The sequence below is a fragment of the Lissotriton vulgaris genome, chromosome 8 (assembly GCF_964263255.1).
Source record: "Lissotriton vulgaris chromosome 8, aLisVul1.2, whole genome shotgun sequence".
In the NCBI taxonomy this organism is placed as follows: domain Eukaryota; kingdom Metazoa; phylum Chordata; class Amphibia; order Caudata; family Salamandridae; genus Lissotriton; species Lissotriton vulgaris.
In genome coordinates, this window is record NC_141696.1 from 1,330,498,224 (window position 1) to 1,330,517,981 (window position 19,758).

Sequence of the window (19,758 nt, forward strand, 5' to 3'; positions counted from 1 at the left end):
GCCTCTGTAACTAAACCGATTGAGGACCTGAAGAACATGAGCCCAGCAAGTGGGAAAAACCCATGAATAATACCAAAGAGCAGTAGAAAAATTTCCAAATTGCAAGGGGCTTCCCCTTTCCACATTAATTCCAATCCAATAGACTTGATCCATTTATAATTTGAAGTTTGTCAAATGATGGGAAAGGAATTAAAAGATGAGAAGAGAGCAAAATGAGTTTCATAACATTCAAAGTTGAAGTATAGCACGTCAAACACAGCTATGTATTTCCTTTTTGTGGAATAAATGCTAAAATCATGTCTAGATCTAGAACCCCACGCGTCCGAACAATGTACAACATCAGAGAGAGATTAACCGTGCTTGGGCGATTGATGGGTTAAAAAACCAGCTGATTTGACCACTTCTAATTCTGCCAGTTGGTTTTATTTATGACTGCAGTCTTCATCAATAGGATGTTCAACCACTTGTCAAAGGCCTTTTCAATATCACAGAATATAGTGTCCTTAAATTTACAGTAGGATGTTTGCCCATATTTCAGCTCATAACCCTCTACAAAATCATCAAGTACAGATGTCTTCTGATGAAGTCTGTTTGACTAAAATGAGCCAGCCCAGGGACAGCAACTACAAACAATTCATAGCGACCCCTGACCCTGCTTGCAGGCCAGGTCACTCCCCTCCTGCCGCACAGCTCCACCTGTGAGCCTCTGCCTCCACCCCCTTGCTGCCGCTCTGAGCAGGAGTTTGAGCCTGCCGTGCCCCCTGTGCGTTGCCATTGTCAGCTGCGCCCCGTAGCTAAGTATCTGTTCTGTGCCTCTTAGTGTATTACTGTCTGTTCTGTGCCACTCGTCTTCTGCCACTCAATTTGTTCGGTGCCACTTCGTTCTTGCCAGAATTTTACCCCTGTGTGTTTAACTGTCATTGCCACCTGTACGTTTTTATTTCCACTGCTGTTCCCTTTGCGTGATCTGAGCTTCGTTTTCTGCCCTATTGCCCTTGCGCTCTGCTCGTCCCCCCCACCCCGACCCCCTCTTCTCTTCTGTATCCTCTGCCCGTTTCCCGCCGCTGCTCCCCTGCAGCCCCGCCCCCTCGCCGTCTATTCGCCACCCCGCTCCCAGCTGCTCCTCCCTCCCTGCCTTAAATGGTGGCCGATGTGCGGTCGTGGGCAGCGGGCCCACCGCTGGAGCGCCGGAGGCATGCCAAAGGCAAGCCCGTCTGCTCCCGTCCACACCTGTACCGTGCCCAGCACCAGAACCCCTGGCCCCCGCAAACGCCACGACACCAGACTCCAGTACGACGCCAGCACCCTCCACGCACTCAATTGCGGCAGAGACCACAGCTGCTTCCAGGCCGCCCCGAAACGCACCCACGGACCTTTCTCCTGCCGCACCTGCAGCTTCACCTTCAACAGAGCAACCAAACCACTACGGACCAGACCCAACAACCTCCGCTGCATACTCCCTAACACCCGCTCCGCACGCAAACACGCCGTCGAGCTATGGGACCTTCTCGACACCTCCGCCCCAGACGTCGCGTTCCTGACGGAGACCTGGTGGAACGACGCCTCGGCCCCCGACATCGCCATTGCCATCCCGGACATCTACAAGATCACCCGCAGAGACCACACTAACGGAACTGGAGGAGGAATAGCCATCATCCACAAGTCCACCCTCAAGGTCTAAGGTCTCCACTCACACAGACGACACCCTCAGCACCACCGAACACCTACACTTCTGGATCCACACCGACCCCATCACCACCCTCAGAGGAACACTCGTCTACAGGCCCCCCGGACCCTGGCCGAGCCCCGGTGGAACGACGCCTTGGGCCCCGACATCGCCATTGCCATCCCGGACATCTACAAGATCGCCTGCAGAGGTATGGGGAGTGTCTGAGATGGGCTGCGTGTGATAGTACCCTACGATACCAGATGGCCTGGAGGTCGAATGATGAGAAAGCACTGGAAAGGGCGACTGCATGGGAGGTGATGGTGCAGGCGCTCAGGGATGTGGACGATGAGGGGCAGGAAGGCGAGAGCGAACTAGCCGGAGCAGACCCTAACACTATACAGGAGAACACACCTTAGCGATTGTTTGCTTCCTCCTGCAACACACCAGGCACTGATACATGGTTACTCAAGCGCAGCGCGACCACGGGGGAGGGCGGGTAGGAAGCTGGTTTGGAGGGATGTTGGGGTACCGAAAATTGGGGAGGGGGAGGGGCGTAAATCACAAAAGCATTCCAGGGTTATGTGCACAATGAAGCGATCAGACAATGTAAGAAGTGTGAGACCAAGACGGAGATGAAGCTGCCCGCATAGCAAGCGAGGAGAGCTCCCCGGACAAAAAACGAATGTATTCAACTGAACTGGCTCATGTCATACTCATTCTGCTGAATATCTTGTCTGTACTTTTATATTGGTGATGCAATAAAAATGATGTTAAAAAAAAAAAAAAGATCGCCTGCAGAGACCGCATCAACGGAACTGGAGGAGGAATAGCCATCGTCCACAAGTCCACCCTCAAGGTCTAAGGTCTCCACCCACACAGACGACACCCTCAGCACCACCGAACACCTACACTTCCGGATCCACAACGACCCCAACACCACCCTCAGAGGAAAACTCGTCTACAGGCCCCCTGGACCCCGGACTCAGTTCAGCGAAGCCATCGCTGACCTCGTCAGCACCCACGCACTCGCCTCCACAGTCTACATCCTCCTAGGGGACCTGAACTTCCACCTCGAGAACAACAACGACGCCAACTCCACCACCCTGATCGACAACCTCGCCAACCTCGGCTTCAGACAGCTCGTCACCGATCCCACCCACGCCACCGGCAACACGCTTGACCCCATCTTCTCCACGAGCACCCGCGTCACCTTCGACCACACCACTGAACCCCACTGGACTGATCACCACTGCGTCCCCTTCACCTACAAAAAGACCACCATGCACCACTGCACCCAACGGCCGCCCCAACGCTGCTGGAGCAAAGTCACTGAGGGACCAGCTGACTGCCACCTTCGCCCTGAACCCACCCACCGACCCCACCGACCCAGATGCCGCCGCCCGCAACCTCAAACAGTAGAGCGCCGACTGCGCCAACACCCTCGCCCACTCAAGAAACCTTCCCACAACCACCTTCCCACAACCACACCAGCAAGAAAGCTGCCTGGTTCACCAAAGAACTCCAGACCTCCAAACGTACTTGCTGGAAACTGGAGAAGAAATGGCTCTGCGAACGAACGAACACTGGACAACCACGCAGCCCACATGGACACCACCCGCAGTCACCACCTCCTCATCAGACTTGCCAAGAGATCTTCCATCAAAACCTGCTTGGACAACAACACACGCCACAGCAAAGAGCTCTTCAGCATCGTGAAAGAACTCGCCAACCTCAGCGCCAATGCCAACGACATCCCGCCCTCACAAGAACTCTGTGACTCACTGTCCACCTTCTTCCACCGCAAGATCGCCGACATCCACAACAGCTTCAGCACAACGACCACCATGGCAACACCAAGCCCCACCCCACTCGCGAACTCCAACAGCATCAGCCGCCTGACCTCCTGGACCAACGTCAACGTCAAACCCGCAAGATCAGGAACTCCATACACTCAGGATCACCGTCCGACCCCTGCCCTCACCACATATTCTACAAAGCCGACTCAGCCATTGCACCCCAACTTCGTAAAGTGATCAATGCCTCCTTCGAGACAGCGACCTTCCCGGAAAGCTGGAAACATGCCGAGATCAACGCACTGCTCAAGAAACCCAAGGCGGACCCCAAAGTACTCAAGAACCTCCGGCCCATCTTTCTGCTCCCGTTCCTGGCGAAGGTCATCGAGAAAAATGTCAACACGTAATTGACCTGCTACCTCGAGGACAACAACATCCTGGACCTGTCCCAGTCCGGATTCCGAAGAAACCACAGCACTGAGACAGCCCTCATCGCCGCCACAGACGACATAAGGGCCCGACTTGACAACGGTGAAACATCAGCTCTCATCCTCCTGGACCTGTCAGCCGCCTTCGCACTCTAATGACACGCCTCCAAGAAGTCGGAATCCAAGAAAAGGCCCTGGACTAGACCACATCCTTCCTCTCCGGCAGAACCCAGAGCGTCCGCCTCCCTCTCATCAGCTCCGAAGTCACCGACATCATCTGCGGCGTACCCCAGGGATCTTCCCTCAGCCCGACGCTGTTCAATATCTACATGGCCCCCCTCGCTCAAGTCGCCCGCCAGCACGACCTCAACATCATCTCCTACGCCGAAGACACCCAGCGCATCCTCTCCCTCACCAAGGACACGCACACCGTCAAAACCAACCTCCACGAGGGAATGACGGCTGTCGCTGAATGGATGAGGAACAGCAGACTGAAGCTAAACTCGGACAAGACGGAGGCCTCATCCTCGGACCCACCCTCTCGGCCTGGGACGACTCCTGGTGGCCGACCACGCTGGGAACAGCGCCGACACCTACCGACCATGCACGCAACCTAGGATTCATCCTCGACTCCTCCCTCTACATGTCGAAACAGGTCAATGCCTTCTCCTCCTCCTGCTACAACACACTCTGCATGCTTCGCAGAATCTACAAGTGGATCTCCATTGAAACTAGACGGACGGTGACACAGGCCCTCATCAGCAGTAGGCTGGACTATGGCAACGCACTCTACGCAGGTAGCCCGGCCAAACATTTACGACGACTGCAACGCATCCAAAACGCCTCGGCCCGACTGGTCCTCAACGTCCCCCGCCGCAGCCACATCACCCCATCTGAGAGACCTCCACTGGCTCCCTGTTGACAAGAAGATCACCTTCAAGCTACTCACCCACGCACACAAAGCACTCCACAACCCCGGACCAGACTACCTCAACAGCAGACTCAGCTTCTACACCCCCACCCGACAGCTCCGCTCTGCCAGCCTTTCTCTCGCCGATGTCCCCCGCATCCAACGAAAGACCACCGGTGGAAGATCCTTCCCTTCCTCGCCGCCAAGACCTAGAAAACCCCCCCTACCCACCTACGGCAGACCCAAGACCTACTCACCTTCAGAAGACTCCTCAAGACCTGGCTCTTTGAGCAGTAGCGGCACCCCCTTCCCTTCCAGCGCCTTGAGACCCTCATGGGTATGTAGTGCGCTCTGTAAATACTATGATTGATTGATAAGAGCTATAAGTCTAGACTTAAAATGACTAATCAGAAATATGTTTCCATAGTTTTCTTCTTCCTTTGAAGTAAAATATATATTGTTTAATATACAAAGATTCCTATGACTGCTCCTGAAAAAGGTTTATGATTTAGAGCAAAACAGCAGAATACAAAGTTCCCCAGGGAAAGTGTAACAGAGTGGAGAAAAGGGTTGGTATCACAAGTAATGTGACTGGAAGGGTTCCCTTGTCGGAACTTGGAGAGCCTCACACACCCATAGTATTCGGTGTGAAACACACCCTGACCGGAGGGTGTCCAGTGTCATCATCGACTCACTGCCCCTCGACAGACCGGCGCTGCAATGTCTGACGGAGTACCAAAAGGCACTCTTTTGGCTGGGTTTTTTTGTTCCTTGCCGATGGTGGTTGTGAGTGAGGATGAAAGAAAGTGTAGTTGGTGCAAGCGTGAGTGAAAGTTAAAAAGGGTGATCAGTCCACACTGACTTTTATTAACGTGGCTGATTCCCTGGTTAAAAGGGGTGAGAGGGGAGCTAGAGACCGTATAGGTATACAGAAACCAAACTCAACCCCCTGGTGTGGTCAACATGTTTCTCGCCAACCGGCGATTCGTCAGGACCTCAACAAAGTACTACACAAAAACACATATGAATTTAGATGCTCATTCACTATGAAGAAGGCAGATACAACCTCTCTGGGTCGGAGGTAAAGAGGGCCACGGGGTCCTGCTCTATTTAGGCGACCCTAAGGGAAATTATTAGGGCCTCGCAGCATACTCCCGTGAGGCCAGCGCTGTTAGGTTAGATGAACCTTTAGTCAGGCGCTGGATCGGCAGGACACCTACCCCTCACGCTCACGGCACCTGGTCAGGGTGCGGAGCAGCTGGTGATGGGTTTATGAATTCCCACATACGACAATGTGAAGGCATTTGCACAATTCAAATGAACATAGTCTACATTTCCACTTGAAAGAATGTCCTTCATGAGTGCAATTGCTGCTTTGTATTTTTATTTCCCCAAGGGGAAATGATCTTCCCTCCTTGAAAATACCCTTCCTCTACCTTTGCAACAAACTTGGCAGAATTGATTTTATTTCCATTGTGGAAATAGGTATACTCCAGCCAGGAATAACTCCATAGAATATATTTTTAATATCCACAAGCAAGCATGCTTGTGAGTTTTTCCAAATTTACCAAAGCATTCCCATCCTGGAATGACACATTCTACCTTGGTGAGAAGATTTACTTGCATGAAAAAGTATGTGTATGTATGTGATTTGATGAGTGGAAACCATGTTTTTGAACCAACCATACTTAACCTAAACAAAGCAGCAACCACAGTTGTTGTGCTGCATTGTGTTGTGTCATGGGGTGAGAGAAAAAAACGGCGGCATTTCCACTAAGATAAAGTGCAGTTTATTCTCCCCAGTGGTAGTCCACTTAGGCTGCTATGTACCAACACTTTTAAATCATTCAATGAAGCATTGGCAGCAAGTTTTAAAACACCAATGGGAGTATCTTGTACTTGCAGCTGATATGCACTTCTGGGCCACAGTCTCAGATATGAGAGGTAAAAACTTGACAGTCTCCCCGATCTCCTGTCACATTACAAGAGAATCATGGGAAGATCATTTTAATAAAGTTTATGCTGCTCCCCTAAACAGGCATACCTTTACTATAGGCAGTAGGCAATGTATAGAGGTCAGGTTGACAGTGGACGAGGTAGAAGAAGCCCTTACTCCAAGTATGGGTGGTAAAGCAGCAGGGCCAACGGCGTACCGATTGACTTATTAAAGCTCAATATCCTACTCTGGTCTCCAATTTTAACTAATGTTTTCAGTAACATGGCGCATACAGACATTCCAGACTCCTGGCACACTTTTATTACTGTCCCTACATTTAAGAAGGGTAACAGTAAGGACCCCAGTTGTTATAGGCCAACCTCATTGATCAACACAACAGTCTGTAATTCTGTGACGCGTTATCTATAATAGAATCCAGGAGTGGGTTCTAGCAGAATCCATTTTACATTCCCCCAACACAGTTTTAGAAGCAAGATAGGGACAATTGAGCAATGCGCAAATTTAACTTTAATTGTAGTTAAATATACTCTTGTAATGCGTGTACCATTATGCATGGCCTTTATAGACTTAAGTGCCACTTTTAACTGTGTCAACTGAACTAAATTATGGCACATGCTATTGCACAAGGGTCTAGATGTATCTCTTGTCCACTTTCTTGCATATCTCCATAGGGATATCAGAGCCAGAGCTAGATTAAGTGATAACGGGAATGTGTCTCAAGATATTGAGATTGCCAGGTGTGTCCAACAAGGGTGCGTGCTTTCCCCGCTCTTGTTTATATTATATATTAATGATCTACACCCGGCCTTAGCTTTGATAAATCGTGATGTCCCATTTGTCAAAGGGAGTACCCTACCTGCACTTTTATGTGCGGATGCCGCTGTGCTAATAGTTTGGACCCCCAACTCACTGTGGCTCTTAGTATCTGTGTTCACTGATTTCATGACTAATCTTGAAATTAGAACTAATTTTACTAAATGACACATTATTGCATGCGGTCCACACTGCATTCAATTGTCCAGCATGCAAGTAGGTGGAAACTCCCTAACTAGTGTAAAGACATTGCCATACCTGGGTGTTATGTTCTCTGCTTCAGGAGCTTGGTCGCCTAATATTGCACACCGTAGAATGCAGTTTTTAAAGGCAATTGGTTCATTATCCTCCCATCCCAAACCTTGTGGTGGGGAGCAATTGAAGGCAATGTGGCAAATTTATAAATCTCAATGTATCTCCATCGCCACCTACGGCTCTGCAATCTGGGGACCGCTAATTGTGAAGCCTTATAAATGAAGAAAATAGGTTTTGCAAATGACTCCTTGGAGCACCAATTTCATCTCCTTATATTATCTGTCTCAATGAGCTATATCCATTGTACATAATGAACACCATTAGAATGAGGCCTTTACCATTTTGGAGCACTGAGGAGGCACCGCTCACAAGAGATAAAATAAATCACTGCCTCTCTTGTGATAACGGCCTCCGAATTCCGGTCGGTATACATTAAATCAGAATTAGGAAAAAATTGGCATGCAGAAGGATTTTATAGTGAAAGACCTGTGTCCTACTCTTAATAAAAAGGTAGTCGTAGCAGCTTTTTATGAATTAGCGCAGTACAACTGCCTATAAAACAATGTGGAAGGGGAACCATTGATTACCGCCGTGTGCTTTGGCAACATCCCCCATCTACTTAGAGCAGCCTTGTGGGAGATGGGAGTGCTCTCTGCTATTCGGGTTTCAGGCCGACACCCTTAAATATGTATTGGGTTTTCCACTTGTGTATCCACCAAGCCTTGCTGCAATTCCCTGTCAGTGCGACAATAAGTTAGGTCAAACTAACTATGCCAAATCTTTTACTGTCTTGTACATGTGAAAGGAAATACAATGATATTAACCATAGAGCTATGTTTTCCTCTGTTATTCATTTGTCCGACAATGAAATATGCCTACACATAAGTTCATTTTTAAGACACGCTATTAGGGCACATTGCAATTAATTATTTTAAAACTTGCTTTTATGCACAATTCCACTTCTGATATATAATGTTGAGCTACATTCCTTTGTTACTCAGTTGTCTGAAAATTAAACATATTGATCCTGTAGGTTCAGCACGATATGCTGTGAAGGCCCTTGGCACTTTATCCTGTTATAACTTGCTGCTTTTTGTAATTTCTCCTTTTAATAATATTTAATTTTGTTTTTAATTGAATGAAATGTCAACTGTTATATGTATGTTACTTTTATGGACAGAAAGCCTTCCTAATAAAGTGAACATTCAAATAAATATTCTAACAAATTAAGGTCTTAATGCAGCCCTCTCTAATATAAAGTCGAGTTGGCAAGAAGAACTTTCATTATTCCAGTTTTGAAGGGTAAGAGTTTTCCTCAAATCTTTCCTGTCCTGGTATTTTTACATATGTTCATTGATGAATTTGTGATTTTTAATATTACTTGTTTTTTAAAATCTATGATGTATCTCAGGAATTTGTGGAAAGATTAACAGTTTTTTTAATCTACTGTCAGATTTTAATGGCTGTTACATTGTGCTTTAATGATTTTTATTGCACACGTGTGCTCATGTGGTTCTTATGAATCCGAATAAAGTGAATTTGAATTGAATTGACTATTACAATAGCAACTTTTATTGCTTGAAGCTGTAATTCAACAATCACCATTTAAAAGTTTTTTAAAAAGAAATCGCAGGTTCCCCTCTGAGCCAATCCTGCGAAAAGGGTAAATTCTTTTAAACAAATACTGATGATTTCAACCATTGTTCCCGGATTATTGGCGCGTGAAAGAACCGCACGTCATTGGAAACTTTTTTATGACACACATGTAAAGCCGTTTGACAGATGTGTGCTAGCCTAGGGCAATTACAAATCCTGCAGTGCCAACAACACTCACTGTTTGATTTGAACAATTCACAGGTATTTAGTTATTTACATTTGCCATAGCTTTTGAAATCTACCTTGTTATTCTCATCACCACAACGTTTTTGAGCAACAACTTCATTTAAAAAGGTTCCGTCATTTTAGCTCATTTAGCCTCTGGTTAGCAGTGCGCTCTCGTGTCCTCAATCTGAGCATCCACACGGACCCGTACATCTACATGCGCTGGTACCTGTGAGGTGCGTAAAATGTCGGCACATTATTCGTTGGACTTTAACGGTCTTCTTGAAAAAAGAGGAAATTCTGGAGGAAACAGTAATTCTGGGTTTTATTCCCCAAAATGTTCTTATTAACTCACCCGGGCTCTCAGGTTAAAAGTAAATAGATCTGCTAAGAATATCAAAACTCCGATGGGGCAAGTACTGCCAATAAAGCTAAACAATTAGTATTAGAAACACCGGTCCATCTGTAAATACAACCATTACAGGGGACATAAAGAGAACTGACGAGGGGGAGCTTCTTGAGTGTGGCGCAGTCTGCTCTGGGTTTCCTATTAGCTAGGATGAATATGAAAACAATTGCATCTACTTCTTTAAGGAAGACACTGGACCATGGAAACAGCGGCAGCCGGCACAGGTAAACACAGTGGGGAGGTGCGCGCTGCAGGAGTGAGGCAGAGTGGGAGGGGGTAAGTCGACAGACGATGGAATAGGTATAATTAAATAAATACATACATATCCGGTTGTCTGTCAGCTTCCCCCCTGCCACACCCTGCCCCTGCCACTACCCCACTGCACTTACCTGAGCAGGCCCCTGCTGCATAGAAAGGACAATCCTCGAAGATGACAGAGAACCATGAAATAAAGCATAGATTTTTATGGATTCAAAAGTTCCTTTCCACAACAAAAAATGCTCACTTCACTTATTAACATTTTCTTTTCTTTTATTCACATTTGATTCACAGAGCAACATATTATTATGTTGATATATCATGGTCCGTATTTCTCCCAAACAAACGAAAGCCATGATAATGTACCTACTTTCAAGAGGATTTTCTGGCAAAAATGTCAGTTTTATTTGAGAGAATAACTTCTGATCATCGAGAAGATTAAAATTTCCATCATAAAAAAAACTTAAATAATATGGATAGTTCTGTCACGTGTGCCACCAAAATACCATCATTATGAGCCGCGACCCCACTTTGACAAGAAGGAGGTGCATAATCTTTATGCTTTTGTCCAGTTTTAATTGTTCGGGAAAATAATCTGACATCACAATCATTCATATTGGTGACAAGGGACAACCCTGCCTTTTTTCCCAAACTAAGAATAAAATGGTGGAAAACATGTAATTGGTACTCCTAACGATCAGAATACATGACCCACTTAGGTGGAAACAAGAGGCTATTCCGAGACACACAAAAGATGTCTGAAACGAAGTCCAGGTAAATCTGTCAAGGGCAATCTCTGACTGCATAGAATTTCCCATTGACTGAGACCCAGGCACCGTGCTGGAATTATCTCACAAATGTCTAATGCTAACAGAGCACAGAAAGCCTCTAATAACCCCACAAAGAGTTTGCAGTCACTATTTATAAGCAAAATGTGTTAGCAACTTTCAGGAAGAAGCTTGCTATTTGCCAGAATGTCATCTTCTTATAAGAAGGAACCACTTGGTTTCCATTATTTTCTGAATGAGTTAACTAGCGCCAAGATCAGGAGAGACAACGCTTTGCAATACTATTTCAAAAAGACCATCAAGAAGTCCTCTGCCAATAGAACCTTCTCTTTTTTGCAGAATTTCCATAGCATCCAGGACTTTCCTCAACAATACATTTGCTCCTAAAGATCTGAAATAATTGGGCCTATATGTTGTTGAAGTATTTTGTTTAGGCAGACATTACTATATGCTATTCAAGGTCACCCATATCGGTGTAGAAAGTTAAAACAATTGAAAGAACATCTGCAGTCTCTTTCTGTATCTCCCTGGTTGCTTGTGTTTGTTTATGAGAGAGAAAACGTTTCATATTTCGTGCTTTTGGTTCATGGAGTTGACGTCACCCTCCTAGCGTTTTTACTGTCCAAGATTCATTTTTTTAGTAGACACCATTGTCTTTTTCAATAATTATCTTGTTCCTGTTTCAATTACTTGCTATTGGTATATCTTCATACAACGAAGATTTGGTGCAGAAAATTGACTCTCTGGAAAGGTCTTGTTCTTCTAACTAGCAATGCTAAACCTAAGCCTAATCCTAGGTTTGGAAGTATCTCCAATAAAAGCCCGCGGTGACTGGTGCTTGATCTGATTTCCCAGTTGACGAACTTCACCGTCTAACTATAGTCAGTCTCAAAAGTTTTGAAATGAAAATGTATTCATTGCAGAAATTAAGCTGCAGATTTCGAAAGATGTAGCCTCTCCTACATCTCTCCTGAAGAAATGGCCACCTCCCTCAAGTGTTATGTTGGCACCTGAAAACTAGAGCATGTGCTACCTGGGAGCAACCAAAAGGCAGTATTCTCTATATCATCCAAATAAACTGAGAGAGATTTGACCATTTTATACCATGCCTTGCAAACTATTCACTTTTTGTCTTCATTCAAATGATGTGAATCTACCCGAGCGTCCAGAACTTAGGAAACCAAACTGCAGCACCTCTGCTTCTACCTTTGGCCAATGACAATGTATAATTTGCCATCCTCTGTATACGATGTTTCTTTAACTCAATCACATTAAATTTAATTTATTTCAGTAAGAAAGTGGAAGGAGTTTTTTTTTATAACAGTACATTGGGTTTAGAAAGGTTTTCGCCAGCTAGGTGGAACTTAGATATATGAAAAATCAATTGTGCACATCAATAGTGGATATTTAGCAAAATGTTCACTTCTGGTGGCCAAAATGTGCCAATATGGCTGACTTCCAATATTGTACATTTAATATTCAGAGCAGACTAGTGGAGTTTAGAAGCAGTGTTACTTGGCCACCTACAATGAACTTCCAGAAACATACACAAACATGTTGGACGTCGTGTCTATTCACACATATGTAACTGCTGCATATTCAAAGAAGTAAGCCCCTTTTCACGGTTGGAAAGGAAATTAAGACCCCATGTTTCATGGACTTGTAGACACAGGAGCTTCTCCAAAGGTAAATAAGCATTTGCAATGCAATAGGTCTTGCATTTGCAAGAGTTTGAGCTATTGGCTTTGTAAATGACAATGCCTTTTATTTATGTGTTGGTTTTCAAAACAGACAAATAAAAGCCATGTCATTTATAATGCCAATAACTTAAACTCTTGCAAATGTGAGACCTATTGCATCGTAAATGCTTGTTCATTGAGGCATAGGTTTGATTTCAGTAGCATAGTTAACCTTATTTTGAAATTGCTGCATATGGTTTCTCTAATTTTTAAGTTCAATTTAAGCCAGGTGTTCTTTCATAAGCTTTAATTTTGAAGCCTTCTGTCACATTTTATGGGAATTAAGGATTTCATGAGCCTGGACATTCACAGAGTGCACAGAGCAGCTCACGCGGAGTCTCAAATGAAGTAATCTTGGGTTTAAATGGTTAATGTTCATATGCAGAATACTTTCACAAATCATTTGTAATTATATTTAACACAAATACAAAGAACACTATTTAAGAACAATTCTGTAGTACGAAAGTATCTTGTGTAGATTCTCTAAAAACTGATTGTACCATTTAAAAAGTAATTTCTAACTCCATTTATCTTTGAAGATGGCAAAGCAAATGAAATGATAGAAGAAACAGTCCCACTTTGCATACTCAGTGCTCTCATCTGTATGAGAATCATATAAACAATTCTTTAAGTCTTGCTGTTTACACCATCTTCCCTTGGCGGTACAGGTTATTGTCTGATTTACCACACTCCGCATTCGACAGCATCTGCAGCCATCTTTATTTGCTATACACCTCTGACTTGCTCGCTGTCCCATTTCATATGCTGTTTGAATGTTTCCTTAAGCTAGGAATAACATCCCCACAGCTCCCTATGCTGGGTCACAGAAGTCTGTGTGTTTCAATAATGGGAGGTGTAGAAATGAAGGCACTTGCTGGAGAATTGTATGACGTCTCTCATCACAGGTTTGTAGCATCACACAATAGCAGAGTTAACATGTCCACTAAAAAGCATGGTTAGTAACATTTAGATCACAGATTTGCTTTTCATGCAAGATAACGCGGTAAGTTTTGAATATCCCTATGTTACCTTCAGGTCTCAAGCCTGTTATAAATAGATTCTTGGATATTTATGAAATGGCTGTTTTGGCAGGTCTGCAATGTTTAAATCAGTGCTGACATAGCCGCTGAAGAAAGAAAGCCCCCCTTAACAAACTGTTCTCGAGAAATCAGGATGTGAGACCCAGAGGAATCAACACAGATTCCAGATCACAATAGTGGGCAAATCTAGACTTCATCTGGACCCCTCTCTATCCCAACCCTGCATACAGAAATGTAAACATTTATAGGCCAACGTGCATAAATATACAAATCCAAACTGACCTACCGAAATACACACAGGAAGTACCCATGGATACACAAGAAACAAGCCTTCCTACAACACGTTGTTGCCGTGAGAGTGAAAGCGCGCATGGCGTGCGTTCTGCTCAAAGACTAGGAGTACGGACAGGAGATGTGATTGTGTGTGCACAACGCCTTTCAGGGCGCATGCCATCTCCTGCCTCCCTTCGCTAGCAAAATCGACGACTATAGGGCTCACCAAGGAGTGTAGCGCATGTGCTATGTCGCTAGGTGAGACCCAAAAGAAGTTAAATGGCTGCGTTTTCACTTGATTTCTTCATGCAGGTTTCTCACAGTAGGAAACTTTGGAATGTGTCTTGGGAAGAAGAATTACTGCTTAAACTCTAGACACCTCTGGATTTCAAGGAATACTCCCAAAATTGATGTGACTTCCCCAAAAGTTGGAAATCTGTTCCAAGAGTAGAAGAAAACCTAAAGCAGTAGACTTCTGATGCTTCAAAGCCGGGCTTTGTGAACCCGGACATGAGAGAAAATTCACTTTTTAACATTCACTGCATACAGTTTTGTTACTAAACAACTTCTAATAACTAGGTAGAATATTCTCCGCCGCGTACATGTGATAGATCATCATCCCGGTAAGGATAATGAGTGATGTTGGTGCCCTAATGAAATGAACACCCAACCATACTATTTAATATATATATATATATATATATATATATATATATATATATATATATATATATATATATATATATTACCTACTGGCGATAGCCAGTAGGTATATATAGTTAGGATTTTTTCTCTATGGGACTTTTGAAAATTCTATGTCTAATAACTTTGGCGTTTGTGGACGGAATCGGCTGAAATTTTCAGGAAAATGGCACATTTTGTTTCTGAGCAGTCCCTGAAAATTTGGGGGGGTTTCGTCAAGGGAGGGCCGAGAAAAAAGGGGGGTCCCAAAACGCGTTTTTCCAATTCATTTTTCCATAGGGCGTTTGGCCTCACTTTTAGCTCGAACGGCTTAATGGATTTGCACGAAACTTGGCAAAATTGTAGGGACTGTTAGCCCGATGTGCCTTTGCTGGGTCTCAATATATGTGCTCCAGTGGATTTTGAGAAATTAACGTTTTAAAAAACAGATATATCTCTGACAGCGTCCCGGGTAGCGATCCGGTTCGCGTACTTTTCGCGTTACGGAACTTTGCGAAGCGAAGCTGATTGGCTCTCCAGTGTCTGTCAACATTCTAAACAGTCCGGAACGGCCGCCATCTTGTCTCTCGGTAGGATCGAGAGACAAGAGGAGGAGAAAAACGAAGGGGGAATTTAATTGAAAGGGGGCAAGGTAGACCCTTCTTGACCCCCTAGGAATGATGTTGGGGTTATTAAAGGGTCCCGTGGGGCAAATAAAAAAAATTTGATTTTTTGCGGTAGAAGCGCTTTCCGGTTCGCGAACTGGGTCGCGAAACGGGAATTCGCCATTTTGTGTTTCGTTTTAATTAAATTACAAGATGGAGGAAAAACAATGTGAGAAATGGGTATAAGGGGGTACGGGAGACGTATCCTGACCCCCTATGTTTTCTGAGGGTGGCTGAGGATGCTCATATATGTTGATACATGTATTCCAGCGGCTGCGCGTGAGCGTTTTTTTTTTTTTTTTTGCTGCGTGACGTCTGTTAACGTTCGATCCGAAGGAAATCAGGAAGTGTTGACCGCCATTTTGACACTGCGAGTAAATATATTGTTAAAAATAATTGTTATAAATTAATCCCTATTGATAAACATTGTCTGCGCCATCTTGCCTTTTTTCCAATGCCACACTTTTGTCGTGCACGGCAGCCATTTTAGATGCCTTGACCAGACCCACTCTCTGCACGCCGCCGATCCTCAGTATGGCTCCCCACCCTCGCAAGCATCTCCCCCATGCACTGGTCACCCCCGCTCTCTCTCTCATGCATGGGCCATTAAGTCACCATTTTTCCATACTTTAATCGACGTTCCGAAGTGACCTGCAGAAAAGAGGGAAAAAGAAGGGGCGGGGGCAGCGTTTAAAACACATCAGCGTGCATAAACCCGATAAGGCTTTTACTTACTACATATTCGGCCTATCTCCACGGGATGCAGTCCCTACCATCTCGGCGTTTAAGCCCAGGGGGGACCGGTAATGTGGGAGAGATAATTATCGGAGGCCTGTGGATAGCATAGGTCGCCCAAGTGTGGCATTACGGATCGTGTGCAGGGGAGGGTCAAAACAAAGGGCAGTCGGTGTAAAGTGGGGGCGAGCTCGTGCTCTCCTTTGAGGAAGAGAGATAACCTACAGTGGTACGGGGTCGTTTTCGTTCGTACTAGGGGGGCCAGGTGACATTCCTTCGGGGTGGCTTAGGGGCATTTAAAACAACTTCCCTGATACAGGTAGCATATAAAGTAGAGGCTAAATACCAGGAACTTTATCGATTGCTTTATGCTGTACAAAAATATGAAAAGCACATACAACAAACCTGGACCATTCATATTTGCAATGTTTCTGCGTACTATACTTTTTAACCCTTAACTAATCGAGCTGCTTCATTTCACCTGCTTTTTTTTTTTTTTTTATCGGAAACAGTGGCCATTTATTCAAAACTTACCAATCTACGCGTTACAACTACGTTTGCTTTTTCAAAAACCTTTAATAAAAATGTTGGTGCACAAATACGGGCCTACAACCCCGTGGGCCGGCCACGGAGCAGGCTGGAACTGTAAATGGGGGGGGGGGGGGGTATTTATTTGTGGAAAACATAACAGAGTCAGTGGTCGTTGATTTCATAGTAAAAAGTGCGACAAGTGCAACAAAATCATATCGATAATTCATTGTGAGCAAGTACCAAAAGTGTCGACAGTTCGAACCTTCATAAATACAGTAATCAATGATGCATTAGAACTTAATATCAATTCATTGTCCGAACGTGTAATCAGTACCCGTCCCATGTCAATTCATTGTTCGAACGTATAATCAATACCCATCCCGGATCAATTCATTGTCCGAACATTTAATCAGTCTTATCCCATATCAATTCATGTGCTAAAATCTGCATACATATCTCATGATATCAAGGCTGAGCAATCGGGGCACAACAAGGAGTTGAGAGTTTCATTTGTACCGGCGCCATTTTGGGTGAGGTCAGGAAGGTCCAAGTATAGTCAAAATGTCTCCACCAACTCGTGGTTGGACCGGGACCTCTTTCGGCAGTCCAAAAATTTTCGTTGAAGGGTAGCAGAGGGGACTGGCGACATGAACCATCAGTCAAAGTGGGGTGGGAGGCAACAATCTCTCCTACCGGGTCATACTGGTGTCCCACCGGAACTGATCAAGTTGGTAGTCTTGCAGGATTTTGGTCATTTCAAGACTGAGGCCAGCACCGGCATGAGCGCGCCGACGTCCCGCGGCTACGTCGTGGTCGTTCCGTGGGTGATCATGGCAGTCATTCCCCATTGGGGGTATCTGCGGGGGTCGGGGGCCCCCGTGGCTCTTATAGAATCTTCAAAGTCGAGGAGAACGTTTCTGGACGCAGGACTCATTTTCTAGCTGAACTCAGAAGCGCCGTTGCACCGCAACAGTGGACGAGACCCCCGCTGGGTGAGCGGAGCATCATTGCCTCGCAATAGTGAACAAGACCTTTTGTTGGGTGAGTGGAGTGTTGGGGGTGCAGCTGAGGGGCCCCCACCTGGGGGGGTGGGAGAGGCTCGTTCGCGCCGCCTCTCCCTCCCAGCGCACCCCACGCCGACACCTGGCATTGATATCCGTGATGTCCGGACCAGGCGATAAGAGGGGGGGGGGGTCGGAGGCAGAGGCAAGACATCCCCCCCCACGTGGCCTGCAGGGCGCCGCTTCAGGACCGAACGGGGAGCTCATACCAAGCCGGGGCCAGACCAGGAGATACGAGGGGAGGGGGGGGTCGGTGGCATGTGCAAGACACCCCCCCCCCGTTGTCGCAGCTATTATTGAAGAAAGAAGAGGATGGGACAAGGGATCCCGTCGGCCTCGGCTCCTCTCCTGGCCCACCTTACGCGACGACCTCCCCGGCCGACGACTGCCAGCAGGACCCGCCCTACACGTGCCGAAGGCCTCGTCTTCCGGATGGGCCTAGCCGCGAACCTGTTGCACTTCGGGAGTTTCCGGAATGGGGGTAGGTATCTGCTGATTTGTATCTATTTCATGTTACCGTTATTGGGCGTGGCGGGCGGTGGGACAGACATGCTTGGAGCAGTGGGGGGGGTGGCGGAGCCTAGCTACCTCGTGGCTGCCGTAACGTCAAGCTTGGCTTCTCTCACCACTTTCATGTTTCTTATTTCTAGCAAAGTCAAAAACTCATCAGTGGCCTACTGATTTTGTTCGATTTCTTTCCCTTCCTTTTCAAGTGTGTTTCATGCTAAAGTTTCTGTTTAACAGGATACAGTGATTACTTCGTATTTTACATATGTCTTCTTTATTAGGGGTACCCTCCGGTTGAGCCAGATGATGTACCTCTAATAAATGGTCCGGGTGGAACTAGTTTATCAATCAGTGGGGAGTAGATGGGCATGACAGATTACAACGGGGGACAAAGGTCCGCATTACCCACCCTTCACTACTTGCAAAGACTAGACAGAATATTTCTATTCCACGTTATTTGCAAACAGAGAATACCTCGAAAGAACTATTCCTTGAACAATAAATGTCCAGCCAATCAATCAATCAGTGGGGAGAAAAACAGGCATGACGGATTACAACGGGGGACAAAAGTCCGCATTACCTATCCTTCACTATCTGCAAAGGGAGACAGAATATTCCTATTCTTCTCTGTTTGTAGACAGGGAATATCTCAAAGAGCAATAATCGATAAAAAATTAGTAGGATTATAACACTTTAATAACTTATAAATATATACATCGCAACAAAAACAGTAAACACCTTAAAACATTTTTTATTAAAACAGAAGCAACAATGACAACTAACAGTAGTGATATCCTGGGCGGGTGATGGAACTGGGATTGTTAATGGAAAAACATCTACAGAGAAAGCTATTGGTGAATTATACTTCTCCGGAAATTTAAAACTCACAAATGTTTCATTTGTGTAATTGTTTCATAAACATGTACATTAAAAAACTAAATACGCTCCACTGTTTTAGAAAATCTTTACAGCTTGCTAGATCACCCTTTAAAGTTACAACTACGAAAACCTACTTACTTAAGCTGTTGAATTCGGCTTCAAATGTAAAGCATAAGTTCAAGCTAGCATATCATATGTCTAAAAGGTTTAACATAATTGATATGCAAATTTAAATACTACCCTTTCTAAATGGTGACACCTTATCTCTCCTATATCCCACAATTTCCATGAGCAAAGCAAAAGAAATTCTGAGGCCCTGAAGAAATAAGGCTTACTGTGGGGTTCAACTCAATCTGGTGTTTGGGAGATTCCATGTTTTAGGGTGATATTCTGTGACAGGGTGCAGGCACCAGAAGAATTTTAGCCTAGTTCATCACATTGGAGAATGAGGGTCTGGGTAAATATCTAATCTGGTGAAGAACCATCCCTTCTTTAAACCCAATGGTGACCAACTATAGTTTATTCTCTATTTCGTTCCCTTGCTAT